The following is a 16941-nucleotide window of genomic DNA, read 5'->3' as shown; positions in this document are numbered from 1 at the left end:
CGCCGTGACAGAATCCTTGACTGAGCAACTTAAGGAGGAGATAGAGTCTCATGGTGGGGAAGACATGGAGGCTAAAGTGGCTGTCAGAGTTCATGGTTTGCTCCTGGCTTTGTGGACAGGATTCAGAGTGCCCAGGATGGGACTAGAAGCAGCTATTATGCTCAAGACCTAACCCCCAAGCCTCCATCTGTTATCTAGGTCACAGTCCCAAAGGTGCCCAGGCAATGCCTCTAGCTGGGAACCAAGGTTCAAATTCACAAACTTGTGATGAGAACCTCAGATTCTTGCTATAACCTTACGCAGTTGGCAGTTATTAAGCTCCTAGCCATCTCCTGATATGAAATGGATTCAGTTCAATGTTAGATCAAACTCATGGCTTGATCTTTAAAGATTTATTTTTATTTAATGTGTATGGGTGCTTCTACCTGCATGTATGTACATCCACCATGTATGTACCATGTATGTGTAGTCCCTGAGAAGGCTAGAAGAGGGCATAGGATCCCCTGGAACTGGAGTCACTGTTCATTGCAAGCCACTCTGCCCATGCTGGGACTCGAACTTGGGTCCTTTGCAGGAGCAGTAAGTGCTCACCACTCCATCCCAAATTCTTACAGTTTTTCATCCCAACACTTCAGCAGTCTAGTTCAAAGCCTTCACACACAAAAGAAACTCTTCCCGGTAATTAGGAATATGTAACCAAACATTAGGTTACATATACCCAATACCCAGGGACAGTGAGCAGAGTTTCCCCTACAAAAAGAGGAACAGGGACCATAACAAGGGAAGACTGGACCTGAAGCGATACCAGAGTCCACCAGGGTGTCCTATAGACTGCCATAGCTAGCTCCTAATTCATGGTCCCAGAGACAGCCCTGGTTGATCTTACTGCATCCCTGAAAAAAAAAAATCCCCCATGAGGATTCTTCATATGTATTTATTTGAAAGGAGGAGGATTAAGAGGGGTGTGAGGGAGGAGGAGGAGGGGCCAGTATGCAAAACATACACATGTAAAATTATGAATAATAATAATAATAATAATAATAATAATAATAATAATACTTAAACATTTTAAACTCAGAAGGGAAGGGAGACTCAGCAGGGCAAACACCAACTTCTGCCGCTACATACGCGGGACTCAGGGTAACATCCTGTGGTGAGCTTGAATGAACTTGGTCAGCTTCACCCTTATAATCTCTGCTGCCTGTCTCCCGCGATCTCATCAGGCTCAGTAGAAACTGCAGACAGGAGGATTCATCCCCAAGGCCTCTGGTCCTATCACGCACAAGAGTGTATTTGAGAAACACCTGCCGTCTATATGAATGGAGCACCGGACACAAACCTGCCCCATGACACCGTGTTTGCCCCAGCCATGTCTCTTCCTCAGATCTTGAATTCACAGACTCCCTAAAAGCTTCACACTTCCCCCAGCACTTCCCGTGGACTCGGGCTTTCATGAATAAAGTATGAGCATCCGCACACACGATAGCATATTGGTTTTTGAAGTATTTTCAAAGGATTGAAGCCAATACACAGAAAGAAGAGATTCAGATATCTAGCCCTTAGCAGGTAGTGCTGGGGCTGGTGTTCAATGGTAGAACACTCGCCTAGCATATAGAGGGGCTTTGGGCTTGTGCTCCCCAGCACAGAAAAAAAAAATTTTTTTTAAGGAGGAAAAAAAAACCCAGAGTGTATCTACAAAACTTCATGCTGGCTCTCACGTGCTTCCTGCTCAGGTAAGAACCACTCACCCAATTCTTCAATTCTTCTCTCATATACCAGACTTCAATTCTGACTTAAGGCTCCTGCGCTGTGTCAGTGTCCGGGCGCCACAGCCTCAGAAGCTGATCATTAGCACTGCTTTGGTCCAGATCTCAGTCTCATCTCATACACATTAAGGTTAAAGTGGCTCGTTAAGAGCATCACCACCAAGAGCAGGCTGGACACAATCAAGAAACGTAGCATACAGAACAGACTGAAGAAGAGACACATCACAAGAGCCATTTCAACAAAAGCAGAAAAGGCCTGGAACAAAGTCCAATATGCCTTTGTGGTAAGAGCCCTGGAAAGGTAGGACAGCAGGAACTACCTAGTCATAATGTGGGCTGTATACGACACACACAGAGGCCATTACACATGAATAAAACAGTCAAGGCATTCCTGTAGGGGGTTTGGCCTAATGCTGCTTCTATTATGTTAATTTGGGTCCTCAAAATTGTTTATGTGAGAATCTGTACGTCCACATGAAACACACTGGAGGACCCTGCCCCCCAGTTAGTTCTGATTGGTAAAGAAAGTTACCAGCAGCCAATGGCTGGGCAGGGCAGGACAGATAGAGGCGGGACTTTTAGGATTCCAACAGGACAGGTAACAGGATAGGACCCTGTCTCCCAGTGGGTTCTGATTGGTAAATAAAGTTACCAGCAGCCAATGGCTGGGCAGGGCAGATAGAGGCGGGACTTTTAGGATTCCAACAGGACAGGTAACAGGATATGCTGATCCCTCCACATGGGAACAGCGCTGAAACTGGTTTAGACATAAGAATGTCTCTAGCCAAATCTTCAGCTAAAACTAGCCAATAAATCTTGTTGGTTACGGAATCCTTCACATGGCATGAGTGAAGATTTATTACATTGGTTATTGATCAAATTTACTCATCAAAAAGACAGCTGTCTTTCACCTGCTCAAACAAGGAGCAAAACTCATCCTTAGCTGGTCGGTGCACCACACACAATTCATACCTTTATAGAACTAAAATTGTGGTTGTAAAATTCATATACTGCAGAGTGAAACAGCAAGATGCAGCTCTGACAAGATTCGCCCTCGGGGATGCTGAGATGACCTGCTGTTCCAGCTCCCTGCCTCTTCCTGCCTCACCTGAAGCTGTTTCCAGAGACTCACTCCCGGAACAGCTTCAGGAATAGCTGCTGGTTTCTGATGACCTCGGTTCATCCAGCCTTTCAGACTGAGTCAGCCAAAACCTCAGTCAAGCCCTAAACTTTCTGAACATACAGAGACTGGGTAACAAATGCTAACGCTAGCTTTCTTTTTTTCTTTTTTCTTTTGGTTTTTCGAGACAGGGTTTCTCTGTGTAGCCCTGGCTGTCCTGGAACTCACTCTATAGACCAGGCTGGCCTCAAACTCAAAAATCCACCTGCCTCTGCCTCCCGAGTGCTGGGATTAAAGGTGTGTGCCACCACCGCCCAGCAAGTTAGGGTTATTTTATAAATTATAGATAGGTTGTCATTTGAAGGGATAATTTTGAAATGATCATAATTTTGGGTGGGGAGGAAACTAGAGAGCTTAGACTCAGGGGTTTCTATCTTATATTTCCTCTTTATCCTTCCTTTCTTAGGTAAAGGGAAGGGGGCTGAAAAGGAAAAAGAGGGATAGAGTAATGTGATAAGAAATTAGATAAAGCCGGGCGGTGGTGGCGCACGCCTTTAATCCCAGCACTCGGGAGGCAGAGGCAGGTGGATTTCTGAGTTCGAGGCCAGCCTGGTCTACAAAGTGAGTTCCAGGACAGCCAGGGCTATAGAGAAACCCTGTCTCGAAAAAAAAAAAAAAAAAGAAAAGAAATTAGATAAATGGGAATGGATTACTAAATTTACTCTTAAACCAAACATTTTATAGCCATAGTCTTACATTGGTAGAAATCTTTACATTTTGATGCAGAATTGAAGTTATATTTTCTTGCATTGGTACAGAATTTATATATTGATACAGATTAAGGTTGTCATTGGTATAAATTTTTGTACATTGATACAAAATTTAAAATTAATTTTGTTACTCTTAGAGAGGCATTGTGACTATACAACTCATTTAAGAATACAAGGCTTAGATCCTGTCCTTCTATAGCTGCTATTACAAACTGTTTAAAACAATTAAGTAATACAAGTTAGGGCCAGATAGCAAACTCATGGTAATATTAGGTTTTGATTTAAGTATAATAAAGTGTTTTCAATATTATTCAAAGAGAAACAACTAAGAGTAGCCATGATTTAAAAGTTTATATATATCTTTTGACTAGGAGACATGTCTGCTCCTGACAGTACCTCTATCCCACTTCAAAAAAGATATTAAACATCATTACCTCCATATAGAATTGCTCCAATTGTGACACGGTGGCCAATGGACAAGTATTGCTCTAATTCATCTACAGACAAAAAATACTGTCTGGAAAGGACAAATGATGTGACAACTTAGCTCTGCCAGTATAGGATAAGATAGTCCTTCATAATTCCTGCTTCACTTAAGGTCTGTCAGATGGTTCTGTGACAGAAGGATAAAGACAGATGCTCCAATGTCATGAGGAATATAGGGGACTGTCCAGGCAGGCAGCTGTCCGTACAAATTGTTTAAGTTTTGGAAGCTATTGTGCTTGCTACGTATTCGGGTAATATTTAATTCATTCTCAGATCTCTGACAGAGTTGAAGACTAGTTATAGTCTCATAATCAAAGTTAAGCTATTTAACATTAAGAAAGATGATATAGATTTAAACAGATGGTTTTCAGATGGGTAATACAAATTAAAATCAACATAATTCCGACACAAAATTGCAAACTCTTTAAGTTAGGATAAATGATGGAGTAGTTTATTTAAATTTCCAAATATGATGGACTGGATGTTATAAGTACACATCATATCTTATATATAATTGCTATAATTACGTTCAGCATGTATCTGAGAGAAAAGAGCCTTTTAAATGGACAAAAGGGGGGAAATGTAATGGGCTTGGTCTAATGCTGCTTATATTATGTTAATTTGGGTCCCCAAAATTGTGCAAGAATCCACACATCCACATATAAGACACTTTGGGACCCTGTTTCCAGTTGGTTCTGATTGGTAAATAAAGTTGTTGGCAGCCAATGACAGGGCATTTAGAATTCCCGGGCTAGGGATAGAGGAATGAGGAAAAAGGAGGAGATCTGCCATGTCTGGAGTAGGAGAAGAAAGAAGCCATGTCTGAAAAGATGGAGGACAGAGAACAGATCAGCCATGGAAGAGCCTTGTGGTCTGAGAGGGCTACACATCTGGGTCTGAAACAGCCAAGATAAAATATAAAATTTAGTAGCAATAACTTGGGAATTGCAGAAGGAGGTAGATTAGCCACATAGAGGTTAAAAAGTGGCCCAGCCATTGAGCTGTTTTAGAAATATCAAAGTATAAAGGCTATGTGTGTGTGAGACTTTAATTCGGGAACCCAGAACAATTGGGCAGGTAGTGAGGAACTCGCGGCTGCTGGGATCAATTTGAGTAGCTTCAATTAGATAGTACTACACCTTCCACTTAAATATGAAACAAGACAAGAGTGTTCGCTCTCTCCAGCTTACTCCATTCAATGTTCAAAGTCTCAGAGGAGTAAAATGAGAGAAAGAACTTGAAAATGCTAAAAACAGAAAAAGAAAGAAGTCCAGCCAACTGTTCGCACTTGCAGGTAGCTCAATCCTATACTTAAAAGACCCTGAAGAATCTGCCAGAAGATTGGAGAAATCATAAAGATTTTCAGCAAAATACAAGGATAGAAAGCAATGTAAGACACATAGTAACTTTTCTGTATGCCAACCACAAACTGGATAAAAAGAAACCAGGATGGAAACTCCACTTGAAAGAGTGTTAAAAATGAAATAGCTAGAAATAAGTCTATCTAAGGGGGTGGGAACCTTTACAATGATGCGAGGAAAGGTGATTCACCATGCATTGCTGGTGCAGATAACATGCGTGTGTTCCCACTGTGGGAACTAGTATGGAGTTCCCACACAGAACTAACAGCAGACTCTTTTTTTTTTTAAGATTTATTTATTATATGTAAGTACACACTGTAGCTGTCTTCAGACACTCCAGAAGAGGGCGTCAGATCTTAACAGCAGACTCTTATCGTATGACCCAGAGATACCTGTATGTACCTGATGCGTTCTGAGTCGGCACAGCACAGAGAGGCTTGCACATAGACACTTATTACTGCAACATCTGAAACAGTCAAGCTATGGTACCAGCCTAGGCATCCATCACCAGGTTGGTTCAGTGGCTCTCAACCTGTGAGTCGAAAGCCATCTGGGGATCGCATATCAGAATTTACAATATGATTCATAACAGTATCAAAAGTGCAGTTATGAAGTAGCAACAACGTAGTTCTATGGCTGAGGGTCACCGCAGCATGTGGGGTTAAAGGGTCACAGCATTGGGGTGGGGGGTGGCGTTTGAGAACCACTGGGTTTGTAGATAAGAGAATGAAGTGTATATATATATACAATGAGTTTTACTCAGCTATATGAAAAACCTCAACCTGTCACATGGTGGAGAATAGATTGGAGCAGAGATCGCCGTGTTAAATGAAATAAGCTAACTGTCAGAAAGACAAATACCATGTTTTCTTTCAGAGTCTGAATTTAGACTTAAACTCACGCATGCATGTGACAAAGAAAAGCCTGGCTATCCCATCAGGATGGGATTTCTTTTTATAAAGATTTATTTGTTATTTTATATGCATGCCTGTGTGCTAGCATCAGTTTATGTGCACGCAATATCCAAAGAAGCCAAAGGGAGTGTCAGATCGCCTGGAACTGGATTACAGATGGTTGTAAGCTACCATGTGGGTGCTGGGAATTGAACCTAGATCCTCTGCAAGAGCAGCCAGTGCTCTTAACTGCTAAGCCATCATACCAGTCCCAAGGTAAGACATCTAATCATTGTAACAAATATTATATTTAGCGGCCTTTTGGAACAAGAAGGAAAAAAAGGCAGAAGATGACTTTTGGCGTATAGAGGTAATCAGAGATGGTGGGAGAGGGGTAGTTGAAGGGCTGATATAAGGGGCAATGCCATATGTGTACACTAATGTCGTAAGAAAACCTATTATTCTATATTCTAAGTAAAGAACTAATTAAAGTGAGAAGGTAGGCTGATTCCATGACAGACTTCAAATTGGCAGTTCAGGAGTGCAGACAAGCCCAGGCAGGTTATTACTAATAAAAACAAACAAACAAACAAACAAACAAAACCAACAACCTTGCAGGCAATCTCAGAGGGCCAATGCCAACATCACCTAACCCACAACTTCTGAACTTCTGGCACAAACATGACTCAAAGCTCCCCTCTGCTCTCTTGTAAATTCTCTTTAGTATTTGTCGGGCCACATTTGCAAAGGCAAGAGCATTGTCAAATATTGATGGGGTTAATTACTTAAGAGACAGAGGGTTAATAAGATACATCAGGAGATCTTTGTGTCATCAGAAGCAACTTTGTACCCTTCCTCTTTTGTATCAAGTAGACTAACTGTAGTAAATTACCTTCTCTATCTTAACACTTAAGCCATTATCCACAAACACATCTACATTGGGTTTCCATCCTATGACTCCTTTAGTATCTTGGGGAGATATTAAAACTCTCACATTTTAATTATATGCTTGATATGGGAATTCTTAAAAGATAAGATCATATGATTTGAACTCAATTTAAATTCTGCTGAAGGTATTAGCATGGTATAAGAAATTATACAAATGATCAAGGGTTTTTACAGAGCAGCTCTTAGAGAAAGCTGGTTATCAGACTTCTGGTCTACATTTTTTTTTTTTATCACAGATCTGTTTAATTAGTCACTTTGAGACACTTGAGGTAATTAATGGATTTATTCTATGCCAGACCCTTTCATTGAGCCCTAATTTGAAAGTCAATTCCATTGGGATCTTGAGGAAAAAAAAAATCAAGCATTAAAAGATGGGTCATTGTAACTGAACCCCCAAACCTTCCCCCATGTATGTACAGGTATCTCAGCTCTGAGGATTAGCCTAGATATTCAAGCAAGGCGAGATTTATATATTTTATGACTCATTATTTGTATGTGAATGTGTGTCCCTGTGTGAGTTTATGTGTAACATGTGCATGCAGTACCTTCAGAGACCAGAAGAGGGCATCAGAGCCCCTGGAATTGGAATTACAGGTAGTTGTGGGCCACCAGGTGGGTGCTGGGAACCAAGTATAGGTTCTCTACAAGAGCAGCAATCCCTATTAACTGCTGAGTCTTCTCTCTAGCCCCAAGATGAAGTTCTTGTAAAAAGGGTGGCCTAGTTAGCATCCTCTGGGAAATATGAAACCTTGAAGCAAGGGAAGAAATTGAACAGCCTCCCAGGAAATGAACACCATATTGTTTTTTGTTTTTTTATTATGAAGGTGTGCCATACGGTAAATCAAAATAGAACTTCTCCCTTGAACTCTAAGCAATATCTTCTTGCCCTCCTGGGTACTAGAATATTCCCTCAGGGCCCATGGGGATAGTTAACGTCACTTTTTCCACTTTCAGGACACTAGTTATATTTCTCTGCACAGCTATAGGTCTCTCCCTTATACCTAGCATCTCTCAACACTAGCTGCATCTTGGGCCAAGCCAGCACATGTTGTTTCTGTGCACGCCGGGATGTTTGTCAGCAGCCCTGGCCTTTCCCTAACTGAGAGCCACTAGCTAAATGGCAGAAGCTGGTAGCATAGAGATTCCTGCATGGTTGGTTTTCTGGCTAAAATCACCCAGTCATGTTTTAGGCTAATCCTTCAGACAATGAAGGAGTGGATAGTATACCTTTCCAGTGTTGAGACGACTGTAATAGTTGTTCAGAAATGGAGGCTTCCCTGCTTCTCACATTTATGATTCCACTCAGTGCCAACCAGAAGCTAGAAGATGGGCTGAAATAGCCTGGACCTCTGAGAGCTGAATCGTGCTCCAAGAAAAAGCATCTTACTATCAGGAATAACACCTGCATGGGGACCCAGCAGGAGCTGAAGGTGATGTACAGGTACAATCTACATCAGAGTTTAGAGGAGACCCAGTCCTTAGCCTGAGAGTCCCAGGCTGGCCTGAAACTCCATACATAACTGAAGACATCCCAGAACTCTAGATCCTCCTGCCTCTGTCTCCCAAGTGCTAGGATTACAGATGTGAGCCACCACACCTAGTTTTAATAAATATTGTTTTAATAAAAATCACATTATTAAATGACCTCACATATAAAAACACCAGGCAGCTAGATCCTGGTAGTCATTTGAACTGTAGTTAGATGTTCATTGAGCTGTGTAGAGATTGGGACTGGCCAAGTATTTGAGTGGCTACTTTCACCCATCTTAATCTAGTAGGCAGTTTTTAAGGTATGAAGATTGCTGCATTCATAAATGTAAAAAGGAAGAGGAGGAGGAGGAAGAAGAGGAAAAAGAAGAAGAAGAAGAAGAAGAAGAAGAAGAAACAGAAGAAGAAGAAGAAGAAGAAGAAACAGAAGAAGAAGAAGAAGAAGAAGAAGAAGAAGAAGAAGAAGAAGAAGAAGAAGAAGAAGAAGAAGAAGAAGAAACAGAAGAAGAAGAAGAAGAAGAAGAAGAAGAAGAAGAAGAAGAAGAAGAAGAAGAAGAAGAAGAAGAAGAAACAGAAGAAGAAGAAGAAGAAGAAGAAGAAGAAGAAAAAGAAGAAGAAGAAGAAGAAGAAGAAGAAGAAGAAGAAGAAGAAGAAGAAGAAGAAGAAGAAGAAGAAGAAGAAGAAGAAGAAGCAGGAGGAGGAGGAGGAGGAGAAGGAGAAGGAGAAGGAGAAGAAACAGAAGAAGAAGTAGTAGTAGTGAATTTTGCCAAAATAAAAGTGAATTTTGGGGACATGGCTTCAAACGACTATACCCAACAAGCAACTCAAAGCTACGGGGCCTATCCTACCCAGCCTGGGCAGGGCTACTCCCAACAGAGCAATCAGCCCTATGGCCAATCAGCTGACACTTCAGGATACGGCCAGATCAGCTATGGTTCCTCTTCTGGACAGACCCAAAACACAGGCTATGGAACTCAGTCAGCTCCCCAGGGATATGGTTCCACTGGAGGCTATGGCAGCAGCCAAAGTTCCCAATCTTCTTATGGGCAGCAGTCCTCCTACCCTGGCTATGGCCAACAGCCAGCTCCTAGCAGCACCTCAGGAAGTTATGGTGGCAGTTCTCAGAGCAGCAGCTATGGGCAACCCCAGAGTTATGGTCAACAGTCTGGCTATGGTGGACAGCAACAAAGCTATGGACAACAACAAAGCTCCTATAACCCACCTCAGGGTTATGGACAACAGAACCAGTACAACAGCAGCAGCGGAGGTGGTGGAGGGGGTGGTGGAGGCAACTATGGCCAAGATCAGTCCTCTATGAGTGGCGGCGGTGGTGGTTATGGCAATCAGGACTAGAGTGGTGGCGGTGGTGGTGGCTACGGGGGAGGCCAGCAGGATCGTGGGGGCCGTGACAGGGGCAGTGGAGGTGGTTACAACCGAAGCAGTGGTGGCTATGAACCCAGAGGCTGTGGAGGTAACCGAGGAGGCAGAGGCGTCATGGGCGGAAGTGACCGTGGTGACTTCAATAAATTTGGTGGTCCTCGGGATCAAGGATCTCGTCATGATTCTGAACAGGATAATTCAGACAACAATACCATCTTCGTGCAAGGCCTAGGCGAGAATGTTACAATTGAATCTGTGGCTGATTACTTCAAGCAGATTGGAATTATTAAGACAAACAAGAAAACGGGACAGCCTATGATTAATTTGTACACAGACAGGGAAACTGTTGAAGGGTGAGGCAACAGTTTCATTTGATGACCCGCCTTCTGCTAAAGCAGCTATCGACTGGTTTGATGGTTTCATTTGCTACCTGCCGAGCTGACTTCAATCAGGGTGGTGGAAATGATCGTGGAGGCCGAGGGCAAGGAGGACCCATGGGCCGTGGAGGCTATGGAGGAGGTGGCAGTGGTGGTGGTGGCCGGGGAGGATTCCCCAGTGGAGGTGGAGGACAGCAACGAGCTGGAAACTGGAAGTGTCCTAATCCTACATGTGAAAACATGAACTTCTCTTGGAGAAATGAATGCAACCAGTGTAAGGCACCTAAGCCAGATGGCCCAGGACGGGGACCAGGAGGCTCTCATATGGGGGGGAAACTATGGAGATGTTCGACGTGGCAGAGGAGGATATGACCGGGACAGCTACCGGGGCCAAGGAGGGGACCGTGGGGGCTTCAGAGGGGGCCAGGGTGGTGCGGACAGAGGCGGTTTTGGCCCTGGCAAGATGGATTCCAGGGGCGAGCACAGACAGGATTGCACGGAGAGGACATATTAGCCTGGCTCCTGAAGTTCTGGGACTCTTCCTGTACCCAGTGTTACCCTTGTTATTTTGTAAACAAAATATGGATGGGGTGGGGTGGTGTGTGTGTGTGTCAAACTACCCTAATTGTAACCATATCTCTGGTTCCCATTAAAAACCATCATTTTTAGTAAAAAAAAAAGTGAATTTTGCCACTCTGGGCTCCAACTGGGCCTACCCTCTAAGTAGAGGGGCCTGTGATCACTGAGCCCTGTGGTCACCAAATCCCATGGTAGATGTACCACAGCACTAAGTACAGACATGTAACAGACAGCCATGAGCAAACAATACAGGGACTTACAAATGCAATCACCTTGGATTCCCACAAACAGTGGAGCTTCATAGGGCTATGCTCGCCCACCAGGCCCCAAAGGAGGATTCTTATCTATAATGGTAATGGAGGATGCTGTATAGGCATTAAACTGAGACTGGGACAAAGGCCAACATGGTGTGGGATGGAAAGAAGGGAGAAAATGTGGGCTCACTATAGTCCCACATTGTAAAGCCCCTCCTTGCCCAGACTGCGCCAAAACTGAGTTCTGGGTGGCACCAGTATCCTCCTAAATGACCACCAGGCACACAAACCAGAGCCTTATATGGAAAAAAGCCAGCTCCTCCCTGACCTGCCACTGCTTCCCTTGCCTAGACTATGAGAATCATCCACTTTGGGTTTCTGGACAACTTCTCTGCCCCCATGCCTCGGGGCCAGTGACTGTCGCTGGAGGGTCATGCCAATAAACCGGAGCTTGTTTGCTGCCAATTCGGTCTGATCTGCTCCCTTCCTGTGGCCGCCAGCCTCTCAGTAGGGAACATGAGTAACTGTTATGTTATGGGAGCCAGACTTCTCCTCTCAAGTGCCAACAGGATTAACTTGGGGCCATCCTAGAATGGAGATGGTGATCAACTGGACATAGGTTGTCCAGGACAGTTTAATTTCGCATCTTCCCTCCCTGCTCCAACACTTCCTATGCTTAAACCTGCAATTTGAGGGCCATCTACTTTTCTGTTAAATGTGCTGCATTGATTAAATCTCCTTTTTTCTACTCCTCCCTTCCCCCATTAAAGTTGTCCGTTACAAAGAAAGAAATCTTGTATCTGCAATCTGATGCATGGTCAATTCTATTAGCTTAGACACACTCGCTCTTTTGAGAGGGTAATTTCCAGGAGCTGCAAGGCCAGCCAGCTCCAGTCAGGTCAATCAGCGAAGCTAGGACCTCGGTCTGGTTTGCAAGCATCCTCTGCTCACAGTCACGGGAATTTAGCCCATCATATGGAATCAAGCAGTATTTAAACTGCCTTTTAGCCAATTATCATAAAGTCTGATGAGCTTCATAGCCCTCTTATAGCCTCTAAATTTTATGAGAAAAGAAGCAAAGGCCCAGCTTCATCATTCTCTGTAAGGAAATCCCCCACAGGGAGGGTCCGGCAGCCTCAGCTGAAGTCTTCAGTGGCGACTGGCCAGTCCCCTGGGCTTCTCGGGGTTTCCCACCCTGACCTGGAGGGAGCCCTAGGGCACTTTACTCTTTAGGAATTCTCTTCTCCCTCTTCAGAGCTTTCCTCTTGGGACCTTGAAGCCCCACCCACCCACCAACCCCACCTAACCCTGACTCCTCCACCCTCCATCAAAAATCAAAGCGCAATGCTGGCTGAGGCCTTGCCCCACGGGAAAGCTGTTAGGCAGTTCCCACATCAGAGTCTTCTTCTCTCCACCCCTCCCTCACCCCGAGGATTAGATAGCTAATGGTTTTTCTTTCATCTCCTTTTGGTTAGTGCGAGAATGTTTGCCAATGGAAAATATTTATCAAGCGGAGGGAGCACTTCATCCTCATAGAGGAGAGTTTATCCACTTAAAACATTTTAATCAGCGTCGTTAGTCTGAATGCACGTCGGAGCTGACTGGAAGCTTGCCCTGACTAAGTGACAGCTCTGGGTCAGTTAGGTGGGAGGGGTAATTGCGGAAAGCCCGGGTCACAGCTGGATAGAACAGCAGACTATGCAGGAATGACCAGCTGCAGCCTGTGGGCTTCAGTGAAAATGGAATAAATTGTTCTCTAAAATATTTATGAAATGCAACATCTGCTGGGGTCTGCTTCCCTAAGGAGACTCCTGGTAGTGTGAGGCAGCTGATAGGAATGAAAACAGCCTACTCTAAGGAGGGAGATGTTTATTTGAAATCATGGCAAATTGTGCGCAACCTTGTGGGCCCTACACTGGCGCCCCCTGGTGGACACACCCTCACAATGCCCCAGACTGAATATGATGGATTTTGTTCCTGAGTTATGTTCTGTGGTAGAGGCAGCTTATGGAAGGAGAACGTTTTTAAAGTTACTAAAGTCAACCTAGAGCTGATGGGCTCTCCTGAAACTGACCAGCCCAGAATCTGGTCTTAGCACTAGATTCCAAAGATTGCTATCACCTCCACATCACCACCAGGTCTGCCCCATGACACTAGCATGAGCCCACACATCGCTGAGAAATGCTCCATCTCCTACTGGTCAATTCAACATGCACAAGTAAAGGGTATGTAAACCACAAAGAGGAAGTCTTGGAAGTTTTAGTGTGGTCCTTAGAGATGCTTGGAATCCAATTGTTTTCCTAGCATTACTTGGTTTTTATTGTGTTTCCAGACAAACACAACTCTAGCGTGTATGGTGGTACAGTCATGAGAAAAAGGAAATTAGAGAGTCCATATGTTCTCTTTTCCACGTTTCTCACGATTTTCTTCTTCAAACCTTCCTTATCAGCTCATCCCCTCATCTGCTTCAAGGTTTACCAGATGTCTCCAATGAGTGAAGCACGACGCTGGAGTCTCCCTGAAATATGATAATTGATAAGAAAAGGCACTTCATTTTTACATGGAGATAGTCAGAATTTTTAATTCCAGGGTGACACTATGATAAGCGGTGCCCTGCTAATAGAAGCTCACTGGACAGTGAGGTGTGTCCTCATATAATTTTATCTAAAACCAACAACAAAGGTGAAGAAGACTCAAGTCCCTTCCTTGTCCTTCCCTATTTGGACCCTTCTGTCTCCAACTGCTCAGAACCCACCTGGGCTGGTCCCACTGACACCTGCTCTCAGCCTCGAGGGTTGGTTTTAGGGGTGTGATTACAGCAGCCACATTTGGGGGGAACAAACCAGCATGCTCAGAAGATGATCATTCCGCTGAGGCAAAACTCAGAATACAATTCCCAGGGCACCTTGCGTCCAAGCAAGCGATTCAGGAAAGCAGTTGTTTAACAAAGCAATGGTGTTGCATGACAACTTTAAAAGAACAGAGAAGGTTTGGAGAAACGAGAGGGAAATCAAGGACTGCAGCCAATCATGCTGGGGAGTGGTGTTGCTGGCTGCTCAGGACACTCAGGCGCTTCTGGATCAGGCGCACAGAAAGCTGTATTCCTGAAGGAGGAGACGAGGCAGAGGTAATGCGAGCTGGCAGTGTTTTCCTGTTTCTGTGAAGCGGCCCTTTATTTGCTTGTCCCAGACAGGAATCACTGATGCAGACAGAAAGCTAAGTGACTGAGAGGCTTGGGAGATGAGAGGAGCTTTCTTCCAAACTGAGACAGGACCTTTCCTAATGTGTACTGATGGATGCTTTTCAGGAAGGAAATTCCACTACTGTGCAGATAAAGCAAAGCACCGAGCCTACCAGGCAGATTCCTCCTGCCTGGCTCTCCCAGAGCAGCAGTTGGTACCCATTTTCCAGGTCCAAAAACTTGATGTCAATAGGACTTGCCTCTGCAAGTCCTGCACCGTGAGATATCAAGACAACTTGACTTCAAATACCAGCAACTGGATCTGTATAAAAGCATTTCTACACTTGATCTTAGTCAAAACTCCAAAAAGTGATCACAACAGGGTTTCTCTGTGTAGCCCTGACTGTCCTGGAACTCACTCTGTAGACCAGGGTGGCCTCGAACTCAGAAATCTGCCTGCCTCTGCCTCCCAAGTGCTGGGAATAAAGGCGTGCGCCACCACGCGCCCGGCTCCATCTTCCATCTTTATGCTGACTTGTTGTTGTTGTTGTTGTTGTTGTTGTTGTAGATGGCGTTCTCACTATGTAGTCCTGGCTGGCCTGGAGCTCACTATGTGGACCTGGATGTCCTTGACCTCACAGAGATCTGCCTGCCTCTGCCACCCCAGTGTTGGGATCAAAGGCATGTACCATCATGCCTAGCATTCTTGGCTTATTTTCTTAGTAACTTATTTATATTCACTCCTCCACATATCCTAGTCATTCAAACCCTCTCTGTGCCAAAGGAGGACCACAGAATTGAAACAGCCAAGGACTTAAACATTTAAGAAGGAAGATGTGAAATATAGCGGCAATAAAATCATTCTCAGTTAGCCACAATCACCACCAACCTCCTTACCTCATCACTACTCAACTACTTGCTCTGCCTTTCTATTTACATTCTGTCTTAGTTAGGGTTTTACTGCTGTGAACAGACACCATGACCATAGCAACTCTTAGAAGGACAACATTTGATTGGAACTGGCTTACTGTTGCAGTAAATTATCCCATCTCAAATATGTCCCAGCAATGAAAACATGACTCAGTTAATATGAATACATGCTGTGTGCCTAGATTGGGCAGATCTACTACTACACTACCATCTTCCACATCAATGAGACCCCTTAGAACTTGCCATTTCTCCAGGTCATGTGCTTCTGCTCTGCTTTTCTTCTTCTTTCTCTTCCTCTCCCTCTTCCATTTCTCCTTCTCTCTCTTTTCTCTCCATCTTCCCTTTTATCTGCCCAATCATCAGCTCTCCTTTATCTTACAAAGTAAGGTAGGAAGCAGGTTTACAGGAAATCACCTGAGCGCTGACTCATTCCTTGTTCTCGGCCACTCACAGGAGAACAGAATTAATATCAAATATCATTAGCCCCAGGGCTATCAACAACAGCTTACAGGTTCAGAGGTTTAGCCGATTATCATTAAGGCAGGAACATGGCATCATCCAGGCAGGCATGGTACAGAAGGAGCTGAGAGTTCTGCATCTTCATCTGAAAGCTGCGAGGAGAAGACTGGTTCCCACATGGTTCAAATAAGAGTCTTATTGCCCACACCCACAGTAACATACCTCTTCCAACAAGGACATACCTCCTAATAGTGCTACACCCTGGGCCAAACATATTCAAACCACCACACTTTCTAATATACTATGTAATATTTTGAATTTCTATTTTTTTCATTGGGCCTTCTCTAGTTAGAACATCAGCTCTGCAGGGATTTGTTTATTTTGCTCACCGATGAGTCTCTAGCACCTGGGATTGCCCCTCATTCATTGGAGATATCTGGTAAATGTTGGAGCAGATGAATGGACTTGCTGATAAAAACCTATAGACAAAAATCATGTGAAAGATGGAGAAGAACATTTCTGGGCTTTCTTTCTAACCTAATCCTCAAGGAGAATTAACTGGAGAAACTTCACAGAAGTCACATGGGAGCCCAGGAAGATGAATGGGAAGTGTTCAAGTCAGTAGGGCAAGATGACTGGGGAGAAAGGATGAAATTGGCAGTTGTCTAAAGGATGGTATGGTGAGGCTGGGGCAGGGGGTGGGTCAAGAGAGGATCCAGGGATACCCAAGCTGCCTAAGTCTGCCAAGAGTCTAAGGTGCTGAGCCTGGCTTCTCTATGAGAGCTATGAGAAACCACCAAGAGTTGCAGAAAAGGGACAGCAAGGTCTGGTGTGCCTTTTTCTAAGATCATTTGGGTCACAGAGAGGAGATTATTACTGAGAGAGAGCAGCAGAACTGCAATGTGAGTTGAAGTGATAGCCAGAGGGACAGAGGGACAGAAGGACAAAG

The 16941-nt window shown here is 44.2% G+C and overlaps 1 protein-coding gene and 1 pseudogene across 4 annotated transcripts in view; one reads left to right on the top strand and one right to left on the bottom strand.

The window, feature by feature from the left end:
• Mtus2 (microtubule associated tumor suppressor candidate 2) overlaps positions 1-16941 on the bottom strand; it is a 358791-nt gene that overhangs the window by 122064 nt on the left and 219786 nt on the right. The window lies entirely within an intron of this gene.
• Positions 9621-11263, top strand: Gm10167 (predicted pseudogene 10167; annotated as a pseudogene).

The sequence above is a fragment of the Mus musculus genome, chromosome 5, assembly GCF_000001635.26.
Source record: "Mus musculus strain C57BL/6J chromosome 5, GRCm38.p6 C57BL/6J".
In the NCBI taxonomy this organism is placed as follows: domain Eukaryota; kingdom Metazoa; phylum Chordata; class Mammalia; order Rodentia; family Muridae; genus Mus; species Mus musculus.
The sequence above is the reverse complement of the archived record's forward strand: the minus strand, read 5'-3'. Positions and strand labels throughout refer to the sequence as shown.